This window comes from Myotis lucifugus, unplaced genomic scaffold (genome assembly GCF_000147115.1).
Source record: "Myotis lucifugus unplaced genomic scaffold, Myoluc2.0 scaffold_36, whole genome shotgun sequence".
In the NCBI taxonomy this organism is placed as follows: Eukaryota; Metazoa; Chordata; class Mammalia; order Chiroptera; family Vespertilionidae; genus Myotis; species Myotis lucifugus.
Window position 1 is genome coordinate 7280736 of NW_005871084.1, and position 12738 is coordinate 7293473.

Genomic DNA, 12738 nt, shown 5'->3' on the forward strand with positions numbered 1-12738 from the left:
TAAATATCTCATATGCAGGATGTATTTTCATTGTTCGCGATCCACAGGTTGAGAACCGCTGCTCTAAATCCATCTGACTCCCCTGCTTGTTTTGGTGTCATACATTTTAATACCACATATTCATTTTTTAATTTAAATTCTTTATTGTTTAAAGTATTACATAAAAATCCTTTTTCCCCCATTAACCACTCCCCAGCCACCGCCACCCCTAGCACATATCCTCCCTTCTTTATACCCCCATCTGTGCCATTGGTTATATCTCATATGCATGCATACAAGTCTTTTTGTTGATCTCTTATCCCCTCACCCTTCACCTTCCCTCATAAGTTGGACAGTCTATTGGATGCTTCTATGACTCTGGTTCTATTTTTGTCCATCAGTTTAAGTTCATTATATTCCACAAATGAGTGAGATCATATGATATTTATCTTTCTCTGACTGGCTTATTTTGCTTAGCATAATGCTCTCCAGTTCCATCCATGCTGTTGCAAATGGTGAGAATTAGTTCTTTTTTTACAGCAGCATAGTATTTCATTGTGTAGATGTACCACTGTTTTCTAATCCACTCATCTGATGATGGGCACTTAGGCTGTTTCCAAATCTTAGCTATGGTAAATTGTGCTGCTATGAACAAAGGGGTTCATATATCCTTTCTGATTGGTGTTTCTGTTTTCTTGGGATATATTCCTAGAAGTGGGATCACTGGGTCAAATGAGAGTTCCATTTTTAATTTTTTGAGGAAACGCTATAATGTTCTCCACAGTGGCTGCACCAGTCTGCATTCCCACTAGCAGTGCAGGAGGGTTCCTTTTTCTCCACATCCTCACCAGCACTTGTCATTTGTTGATTTGTTGATGATAGCCATTCTGACAGGTGTGAGATAGTACCTCATTGTTGTTTTAATTTGCATCTCTGTGATAGTGACTTTGAGCATGTTTTCATATGCCTCTCAGCCTTCTGTATGTCTTCTTTCAAAAAGTGTTTATTAAGGTTCTTTGCCCATTTTTTGATTGGATTGTTTATCTTTCTTTTGTTAAGTTGCATGAGTTCCCTGTAAATGTTGGAGATTAAACCCTTATAGGCGATAACATTGGCAAATATGTTCTCCCATGGAGTGGGCTTTCTTATTGTTTTGTTGATGGTTTCTTTTGCTGTGCAGAAGCTTTTTATTTTGATGTAGTCCCATTTGTTTATTTTCTCCTTAGTTTCCATTGCCCTAGCAGCTGTATCAGTAAAGATATTGCTACATCAAATGTCTACTATTTTGCTGCCTATGGCTTCTTTTAGAATTTTTATGGTTTCCCATTTAAGTCCTTTATCCATTTTGAGTTTATTTTTGTGTATGGTGTAAGTTGGTGGTCTAGTTTCATTTTTTTGCATGTATCTGTCCAATTTTCCCAACACCATTTATTGAAGAGACTGTCTTGACTCCATTGTATGCTCTTGCCTCCTTTGTCAAATATTAATTGAGCATAATGGCTTGGGTTGAACTCTGGGTTCTCTGTTCTGTTCCATTGGTCTATATGTCTGTTCTTGTGCCAATACCAGGCAGTTCTGAGGACAGTAGCTTTGTAATATAGCTTAATATCTGGTATTGTGATCCCTCCAACTTTGTTCTTCTGTCTCAAGATTGCTGCAGCTATTTAGGGTCTTTTTGTATTCCAGATGAATTTTTGGAGAGTTTGTTCTAGGTCTTTGAAGCATGCCGTTGGTATTTTAATGGGGATTGCATTGAATCGATAGATTGCTTTGGGTAGTATGGACATTTTAATGATGTTGATTCTTCCAACCCATAAACACAGTATATTCTTCCATTTGTTTATGTCTTCCTCTATCTCTTTTTTCAGCATCCTGTAATTTTCTGAGTACAGGTCCTTTACCTATTTGGTTAAATTTTTTCCTAGGTATCTTAATTTTTTTGTTGCAATGGTAAATGGGATTGTTGTTTGTTTTTTTTTTTAGTTTTTCTTTCTGTGAGTTTATTATTGGTGTATAAAAAAGCCATAGATTTCTGGGTGTTAATTTTGTATCCTGCTACATTACCAAATTCATTTATTAGTTCTAGTAGGTTTTTGATGGATTCTTTAGGGTTTTCTATGTACAATATCATGTCATCTGGGAATAATGACAATTTTACTTCTTCTTTTCCAATTTGGATGCCTTTTATTTCTTCTTGTCTGATCACTATGGCTAGCATGTCCAGTACTATGTCAAACAGGAGTGGTGAAAGTGGGCATCCCTGTCTTGTTCCTGTTCTTAGAAGAAATGGTTTTAGTTTTTGCCCATTGAGTATGATGTTGGCTGTAGATTTGTCATATAAGGCTTTTATTATGCTGAGGTATGAGTCCTCTATTTCCACTTTGCTGTGAGTTTTTACAAGAAAGGGTGTTGGATTCTGTCAAATGCCTTTTCTGCATCAATTGATATGATTATGTGATTTTTGTCTCTCACTTTGTTTATGTGATGTATCACATTTATTGATTTATGTGTATTGTACCAGCCTTGCATCCCTGGTTTAAATCCCACTTAGTCATGGTGTATGATCTTTCTAATGTAATGCTGGATCCAGTTTGCTAGAATTTTGTTGAGGATTTTAGCGTCTCTGTTCATCGGGGATATTGGCCTGTAATTCTCTTTCTAATGTCATATGTTCTTAACCTTATAAGAAATTATGTAAATAATAATATTCACTTAGATTTTCTTAGATATCTAACTGTCCTTGGGCATTTTATTCCTTCTTGCACTTTGTGTTTCAATCTAGAACTCCAGTGACACATGTACTCACATTTTTCTCTGTCTCACAGGTTCATATACAATTACTAGTAGATCACTAATTCATTCTTTTTTTCTCAATATATCATGCTTACAATTTTTTCCTGACCTTCCAACTCAATAATCTTTTCTTCTCTTGTATCTAAAATACTGTTGAAATTATCTACATTGATCCAAATTACATTATAACTTATTGAGTTGTAGAATTCCTATTTAAATTTTTATTGTTTTCATTAGATATTCTTTATTTTTATCTCATTTTCATAATCTATACATTTAAATTAAAAGTTATGTCTATTAACTTGAAAATCTGAATCTGCTATGGGCATCTCTCTCTCTTTCTCTTTCTCTCTTCCTCAATCTCTCTCTCTCCAGCCACTCCCTTGCTTTCTCCTTCTCTTATCACTTAATGTTCGCTACTGGCATATTGGCAATTTTGCTTGAATGCTGAATATTATGAATGAAATATTTTAGAGGCAATTTGATTATTTTTCTGCAGAGACTTTTTGATTTTTATTTCAGTAGGCAGTTAAGGTGGGGGTTAGATAACCTAAAAAGGTTTCTCTGTAATGGTACAGGACTTCAGGCTGTGTGAGGAAGAGCTATTTTTATTAGTATTTCTTTGCTCTTTTATTTAGAAAAAGCAATTAAAATTGTTAGTTATTTCCTAGGGCCTTTCCTCCTTGGTGGTGTGATTGACCATCCAGCCTCATAAACCTCCAGGAAGCTGCCCTCAGTGACTCAGCCTGTCCATTCTTTGGCGAATTCACAAATGGGAGGAAAAGTGGTGCCTATTTTCAACTTGACTTCTCTGCTCTTCCCTTTTATCTGTTGTCCGGGTTCCTTCAGCCTGTGATGCTCTATTAGGTCTCAAATGCCTTTGAGTAAATACTTTTAAATATTTTGCTCAGTTTTTATATTTGCTCTTAGAATGTTTCAAACTCTCTAAGAGTGTTTTGTCATTATCAGTAGGAAATCATGATTGTTGAGAATCTGAGTCTCTCTGTTAGAAAGATAAAAGTCCCTTCATTATAAAGACAGGAAGTTGACTCAGATTTGATAGCAGCTAGAGCTTTATGGTATAAAATTGATAGATGAATGAGAATGCCACTCTGTCTCTACTTCTCCTTTGTTTTGCTTCTTATAAAGGAAAGACAAACCTTTCAGGCTGTTGCCCAAACTCCAGGGTCACTTCCTTCACTTGTTTTGGCCAATGGGATGCATTGAAGGAAGAAGAGAGGTGGAGGAGAGGAGAATTAGAGTGTTTGTCTTTCCCTCTCACGTGGCATCTCCAGCGGGGTTGTGTCTCTTCTGTGACTTTTGTTGTGCCCAAGACTAGCCCCCCACCCCGCCCCCCTCAGTGCAGGGCAATCCTGCTTCCTGCTCTGTCTGCTCCTGGTTGCCTTCCTATACATGGTTTATTTTCTCATCTCTTCCATATATCTAAACAGTTTAGTGCATCTAATTCCTTTTATCTCAACTAATTAAATAATAAAGGCAGAAAATAGAGAAATATGAAGGAATTATGTGGTGCAAAAGAAGGTGAGTATCCAATTCCTTCAAATTTTGACATCTTAACTTTTCTGTAATACACTTTCTGCAAGAAGGGAAACAATTTTTTTAACTGACTGTTTTCAACAATTTTCAAAAAGATGCTTGTTGCTCCTATGAAATCAAAGCAGCATGTCATGAAGAGGGACCATCTGATTTTGAAAAGGATTCAATGGGGGAGGAAAAAATAAGATTTTTGAATTAAAATCATGATGGGTGTAGCAACTAGCAGATTAAATTCTGGGGAATTTAAATTAATGATGTAGCATATAAATTAAAGTTTTATTTAGGAAAATAGTGCCCAAAATATGAATCCCAGATTAGATTTAAAATAAATATTAAGTGACTTCATGTTCATGAGATATTTTTAAAAATTGGCCCATTAAGCATAAATATAAAATGAAGGTCAAAATTATATTTGACAACCACAAATGAAAAAACAATAGTGATGGCAATATTAATATCCAAACAATCAAATATATCTATTACATAGAAAACTCATTACATATAGATAGTATGAGAATACAAGGCAAATTTCATAGTTCTTCAAAATATATTAAGTAAATATGATAATATTAGGAAAATATAACTGAGAGAGAAAGAACGAGAGAGAACAAGATATCAGAGGGAGAGAGAGTGTTGGAAAGAGAAGGAGCCATGTAGAAGCTCATTTACTTTAGACAAAAACTTTGAACACATTTGCTACACTTTGATAATTAACTACGTTGTGAAACTTACTTTTTATACACAGAAATTATATACCTGAGATTCATTGAATATTAAACTCAAGGTATATGGCTGATGCTGCCAGTTACACACACCTGCATGAGAATGATTCAGAAGTGAGAATCATGAAGAAATCCATTCATATTAGGACAGTGATTTATAGATTTAAGTTATGGCAGAAATGGCATGGCTCCAAGATATGCATCTGCTTTGTCATGACAATTCTGCACATGGTTCATGAAGTTGATCCTGAACACTCAGCCTAGAGCCTTTCCCTCAGGACTTAAAATCATTTTATGAGTCAAGCAATGTCTACTGCCGCAGTCTTTCTGCAGCAAGGGTTCAGGAATCTGGAGAAGGGGCTGTAACATAAATGAATAGAGACTAGACAAGAAATATAAATTTGGAAGGCATGGGAGAAAGCCAGGCAGAAACTTAGCTCTAATGACTAAGCTCTCTGAATCTCCGGACCCAGGGCTTTTTATTAATACATTTTGCCCTTTAGCAAAGCAGATATACATATCAAAGGTAAGGTTTGGTAAACAATAAAGGATTATCAGGTTAGGGGAATTGCCCTCAGCTGTTTGGCAGCAGGTAATAATATGCAGATCTTCAGCCCTGCTGAAGATGTCCATCAGCCTTCTGAGGAACTTCTCACATAGATTATGCTAACTATTGTACTCAGCCTCCGGCAGTCTACTCTTACTACAGTGAAGCCTACTATCTTTACCCAATAATGACAAAAATGAAATTTTTGCCAAAGTATTTACAATGCTGAAAGAATTGCACACGTGGGAATTTGGCTATCAGAAGTATTTATCTTGCCCTAACTGGTTTGGCTCAGTGGATAGAGCGTCGGCCTGCGGACTGAAGGGTCCCAGGTTCGATTCCGGTCAAGGACATATACCTTGGTTGTGGGCACATCCCCAGTAGGGAGTGTGCAGGAGGTAGCTGAATTGATGTTTCCCTCTCATCAGTGTTTCTAACTCTCTATCCCTCTCCCTTCCTCTCTATAAAAAATCAATAAAATATATTTTTAAAAAGTATTTATCTTTTTATGCAATAATCACCTTTGATCACCTGTAATCAGTGTCTATTAATGAATAAATACTGCTATTCTCTATAATGCTCTGTAGTCAGGTATGGTAGCCAGTTTCCCAAAAGGCTCCAGATGATTCTTCTCTCCTGATACTCATGACACTCTGTAGTCCTCTCATGTGCATAGGGTTGACCTTTCTATCCAATTGATTATTGCAGAAATGATGGGATTTGACTTCCAAGAATAGGTTATAAAAGATATTGTGACTTTACCCTTGTGATCCTGGAGCATTAGCTGGTAAAGGCCAAGTTCCATGCCATGAAGTAATTCAAGCAGCCTGTCGAGCTAGCAATGTGTTGATGCACTAAAGCCCCCAGTCAATGAGTCAGTGATCAGCACTAACTTCATAGGGATGTGAGCCACCTTGAAGGTAGATCCTCTAGGCCTATTCAAATCTTCAATGGCAATAACATCAGTTGAAAAACCCAAGAATAACATCCTGAGAGTCCCCAAGCTAGAACAACCCAGCTAAGCTGCTCCTGAATTCCTGACCCACAGAGACTGTGTGAGGTAATAAATGTTTAAAGTCACTGCATTTTAGGGTTAGTTGTTATGCAGCAATAGAAGACTAACGTATCAGAGGAAGAGTTTAGTGATATGTTCATAGATTTCATTCAAGATTATGTGACCCTGGAGTGAGAAAGAGCAAGTAGTAGCCCTTAATTGCAGAGGCAAGTAATTATACTTAGTGTTGTTTTTTTTAAGGAAAATAGTCTCCATTAGATTAAAGACTATCAACAGAGGCCAGGTATGATGTCCAAATACATGTAATACTACACTCAAACTATTTGGTCTTCACTTCCTTATAAATAGTGAAGCAGAAATTTTGGGGGAACATAGGCAGGCTTAGAGATTTTTTAGAATTGGGATCCATGGAAAAGCACGAGGCTGCAGACTGGGAGAAGGTGCATTTCCATAACACAAGGAAGCCAGGTGCAGTTACATAAACAAGGGAACTGGAAGTAGCCAAGAAAGGTCTATATTTACAAAATAAAGAGAAGGAAGCCCTTCATTCAGAAGGAGAAGGAGAAAGCCCAAAGGGAATAGGAAAACAATAAGGAAGGGGCAGGGAGAACCTCACATGGGACAACCTTTGAGCCCAGGAGTTACTATAGTAACCAACTTGAAGGGGAATATTGACCAATCAGAGGGGATATCAGGAAGTGCAGCCTTTATAAGCCATAGGAAAAAGGAACTCAGTGGGACACTTTTCCCCTCCCTACTTGGGAGTCTGATCTGTGGGACCCTTTCCCCCTTCCTACATGGGAGTTCATTCTATGGGACTCTTTCCTCTCCCCACGTGGGAGTCTGTATCTATTCTTCAATAAATTTCCACCTTTGCTATACCACTTTCTGTCTGTGGATTCATTCTTTGATTGCGGCAGACAAAGAATCGGGGTTCCAGTCCAAAAATTCGGTATCAATAGTAAGTATATTGAACTAAATTATCTCTAAATAATCTCCTTGGGTTTAAAGTAATAGTCCCTTCATTAGAGTATTGACACAGTCTGATTTGCACAATCTTTAATTTATACTTATCAATAAATTACATGTCAGCAGTTAATATCTGAACACGGACAACCAAAAGATATTTTTTCTGTCTTCAAGTTAATATGCCTCTCTCTGTCTGTCTCTATGTCTTTCTGTCTCTTTTTCTCTCTCTGTCCACTTCTGTCGTTCTCTCTCATTGTAAAAGTTCACAAATCATTAGTGAATGAAACATTTTATTAGTGAAAGAAAATAATTTTCTTATGAGATATTGCAGCTTCTTTTGTTATACTAATGTGACACCATCCAAACTGCAGGGAAATGAACTAATTCTCAAAGCCCAACAACCCTCCCCATTATTCTGTAGAATGTTTTTTGTTGCTATATCTTCAGTAGTTACATAGTTTAATTTAAAGGGGTATTTTCTGTTTTATTACAAATGCTTCTAGGTAATGGCCTTGTAACTGTGGTTTAGTTTACTCTAGATTACTCCTAAATGTACTTGGCAATCAGTGGCTACTTGATTGTGTGCCCTGCTCAAGAAGATGCTATAGAGCAAAAGCTACTCTCCTGAACAACTGCATTCATTGCAGATGCGGATTCGAGCACTGTCACCAGTAATTTATGTCATTAGAGGGGCAGAGGAATGGGAGAATATGATTGCTACTTCCTATTTCTGGGAGCAATTTAGATTGTCTTCTGCAAGAACTTTAATCTACCTCTTGAGAACATAATCACATGTTACCCAAGTTTAATGCATTTTGTAACTTCAGCAATAATACACCAAATTTTACTTGACTGATATGAGAAAAACATGGTATATCCATAAATTTATAAAATGCGCCTGTAGTCACAAGATTCTGGGAAATAAAATCTTATAGAGGTAAAAGTATATAGATCTGGTCAGTGTGACTTTAGCTAAAGATGTTTTTTTATTTCTTCCATAAAGTTAATAATAATACTATGTGGATTGATTTTTAATAACATTCAAGGAATATTGAAGGACACATATCAGTATAATACTATTGTTGTAATGTACCCCAAATCACACAAGGACGCCTCACGAAGTTGAATTAAGGAGTCACATTTATTTCAAAGCCTGGACTACGAGGGGACAATTCACTCTTCAAGTCTCATAGTGGTTAAATGACCACAACACCAGATTTATATAGGCAAAAATCACAAAGGTATTGATTACATCTCGGGATTAGGAATGAGGAACCTGGTTAGCAAAAATGCCGTTTGTTATAGAAGCTAGAAATTCAGGGGTCCTCAAACTACGGCCCGCGGGCCACATGCGGCCCGCCGAAAACATTTATCTGGCCCGCCAGGTGTTTTTGCCGCCGCTGCCTGTCCTGCTTAGCAGCCGACTTGTCCCGGGCCCGCAGTGCGCATGTGAGGAATGTCTGAGGGACAGTGAACTGGCCCCCTGTTTAAAAAGTTTGAGGACCTCTGATATTGAGCCGATTAGTCATCTACAAAGATTAATTATAGTTTCGAGTCTTGGGACAACTGAGTCAACAGAAACACATTATCTGGAGCCATTGGGGCAATTTAGAGTAATTGTGCAGTCCTGGTCTCCAGGTACAGAGGAATGTGTTTTCTAAAACCAGTATGACCACAACCAATGGGGTATTCAAATCACAATCAATAGGGTATTCAATCGAATGGGATGATTTATATAATTCAGAAAATCAAAATAACTTTTCTGTTATTTTAGCAAGCAAATAATGACAGAAGCCAAGTCAGCAGGGTTAAAATATTAGACAGCAATTCCCACCAAGCATAGTTGCCACCATGCTTCACTGTCTTCTCCAAATTTTAGTTTCTTAATTATATTTCTAATTTCAAACTGACTATTTTTATAGCAAACCAGTCATGATATCTTACTTAAACTTCAGAAAGAACATTGTTTTCACTATTTTTAAAATTCATGTTTAATGTCTCATTTATTATTATTTTTAAAATATATTTTTATTGATTTCAGAGAGACAAGGGAGAGAGAAACATCAATAATGAGAGAGAATCATTGATTGGCTGCCTCCTGAACACCACACACTGGGGATTGAGTCAGCAACCCAGGCATGTGCCCTAACCTAGAATTGAACCGGGACCTCCTGGTTTATGGGTCAGCACTCAACCATTGAGCTACATAGGCCAGACTTATTTATTATTTATAGTAACCATTTTTAATTTGGTTTCCTCACCAAGCCATTTATTTTCATATCTTTTTTTCAATTACATTCTCTCATACATATTAGATAATGAGATCAAATATATAACTAATGATAAAAATATAAACTTTTTCAGAGTAGAGTTTATGTTAGTCAAGGAGCTATCAATTAATTGTTATTAGAGATAGGAACATAGAAAAATTGTCAAGAAAGAAAATAAGCCACAGTATCAGGATTTTCTATGACAAATAACATTAAAAAAACTTGGGTCAGAAAATTGTCTATTCAAACTTGATCTTTGCCCTGGGAAATGTCAAGAAAACTTTTCTTCTAACAAAGTTTATAAGTAGAAATATAAATATTTTTAAATAAGCATAAACATCTCAACCCCGTACCATCTGTGGTTATGTGATTTTAATCTACTTGGATCACATGATAAAGAAATTTGGAGCTAAGAAAATAATATAATAATTAGATCTGTGTCCACGGAAATTCTAGGATCCATAATATATCATTTGCTGAGAAAAACAATCTTTGTTAAAAATGGGTAAAAATCTAAAGCTTAATAGCCACATGAGAAAACAAGTCACCAAGAGGTGGAATCACAGTAATTAGAACAGAAGTATCTGGGTTAATTAACATATTTGAGAAGTATAAAGCCACTATGCATAAAATGATGTAAGTAATGCAAATGGTAATAAAAGCCAAAACAAACAATTCAACACCCTGAAAAATTAAGAAAGCATGTTTGATATTTGATCAAACTGAAATTCTAGTGTTTCAAGTCATAATACAGAAATAAAACACATTATATTTCTATACTCAGATAAACTGTGTGTAAGATTAAGAGTAAGGTCACATTTCAATTAAAAAAGAAACATTGGCATCATCCACTTACAAATTCTAATGAGTTATATGGAATGTAGTTAAGTCAGAGAAACCCAAACGCCTTAAAAATGGGAGTGAGGTAGGGGTTAAAGACATGATACTAAGCAAATAAACTGGAATATTTAATGATAAATTTAAATAAACACTAACCACTAAAGTCAATATAACATAATGGTAATTTGGGTAGTTATAAATAAAAAAGAGCTAAAGCCCTAACTGGTTTGGCTCAGTGGATAGAGCGTTGGCCTGCGGACTGAAGGGTCCCAGGTTCGATTCCGGTCAGGGGCATGTACCTTGGTTGCGGGCACATCCCCAGTGTGCAAGAGGCAGCTGATCGGTGTTTCTCTCTCATTGATGTTTCTAACTCTCTATCCCTCTCCCTTCCTCTCTGTAAAAAATCAATAAAATATATTTTTTAAAAAAAGAGCTAAAATACTAGATGAATCAGCAGATCAGAGATCAGATTTAAATCATTGTGTAAAGGAAAAACTTTAGAGCTCTTGAAAATAATAAACATTTTTAGGTCAAGAGTTGTTGCGAAAGTTCTAATGGTAAATAGAATATACAACTTTCAAATAAGAAGGATCAAAAGAAAAGGAAATACATGAAACTTGATCTACCCAAAGTCAGGAAGTACAGAAAGGAAAACATGAGAAATACAATAAATATAGAATTAAACAAAATACCTGTGTTACAATGTATAAAAATATTCCATACATGTAAGGAATTTAATTCATTTGGTAAAAGGTTAAAATACTGGTTTTCTTTCTCTTTTCTTACAAAATTCAGAAAAGATAAAAGAAAAAGAATCACAGAGCACAAAGAAAGTAGAATAAATATTTAATACAAGAGCAGAAACTAATAACTATTGTTGGAAGAACAAAATTAAAACCAAAGATGTTTCTTTGAAAAGACACAGACATAACCATCATGCAAGACTAGTTAAGAAAAAATAAGAGAGGTCACAGGGACTATCATTAAAATGACATATAATTGGGATTACTCTACTGCATATCAGGTGAAATGATCTCATACTACATTTTAAGAATGGCTAGTATTGTGAATAAAATATGCATGATACCTTTTGAAATAGTACTGGACCTAATTACATATGCCAACAGATGTTTTTCAATAATAAGAGATAAATGATGTGAACAATTTGGGAAAATAAATTTAAAAGCTAGACAAAATCTATTTCCTAAAAATAAATGCACCATTTTTAAGAAAAACTTTAAGAAATAATAATTTAAGGAAATTTAGAAAATCAGATTAAAATTATATATATTTTATGGATATAAATTGCATATGTATTTGTATTATAAATAATATTCTAAAAATAAAAGTTTTACATGTATAAAATTTACAGGCCAAAACTTGCCACATTAGATAATAAAATCTACACTAATAAAAGACAAACATGCAAATTGACCATACCTTTGCTATGCCTTAAGCCACACCCACCAGCCAATCAGAGTGACTATATGCACATTAACCCAACCAAGATTGCGGCTGGCAGCCACGGAGCTGAAGTGAGCAGGAGGCTTGGTTGCTCCAGTGATGGAGGAAGCCAAGCTTCCCGGCCGGCTCTGAGCTCCACTGAAGGCAACAAAGTTTCAATTATAGAAGATAAATAAACCCCAGATACCTGCTTTCAGCCTGCCATGGCCATGGAGCTGGAGCGAGCAGGAGCTGGCTCTGAGCTCCACTGAAGGCAACAAAGTTTCAATTATAGAAGGTAAATAAATCCCAGAATAAAAAAAAAGAAAAAGAGGAGAGGGTGGGAGCTTCTGTCGCTGGGGGGTTTGGCCATCCTGAAAATGGCCCTCAGCCCCTCACTCAGACTGGCCAGGAACCCCAGTGGGGACCCCTCACCCTAAAGGGGGTGTGGCCAGCCTGAAAACAGCCATCAGCCCCTCACCCAGTCTGGCCAAACCTCCATGGGGTGAGGGTCCCCACTGGGGCTGGGGGAGGCTTGACCAGCCTGCAAACAGCCATCAGCCCCTCACCCAGGCTGGCCAGGCACCCAAGTGTGGACCCCCA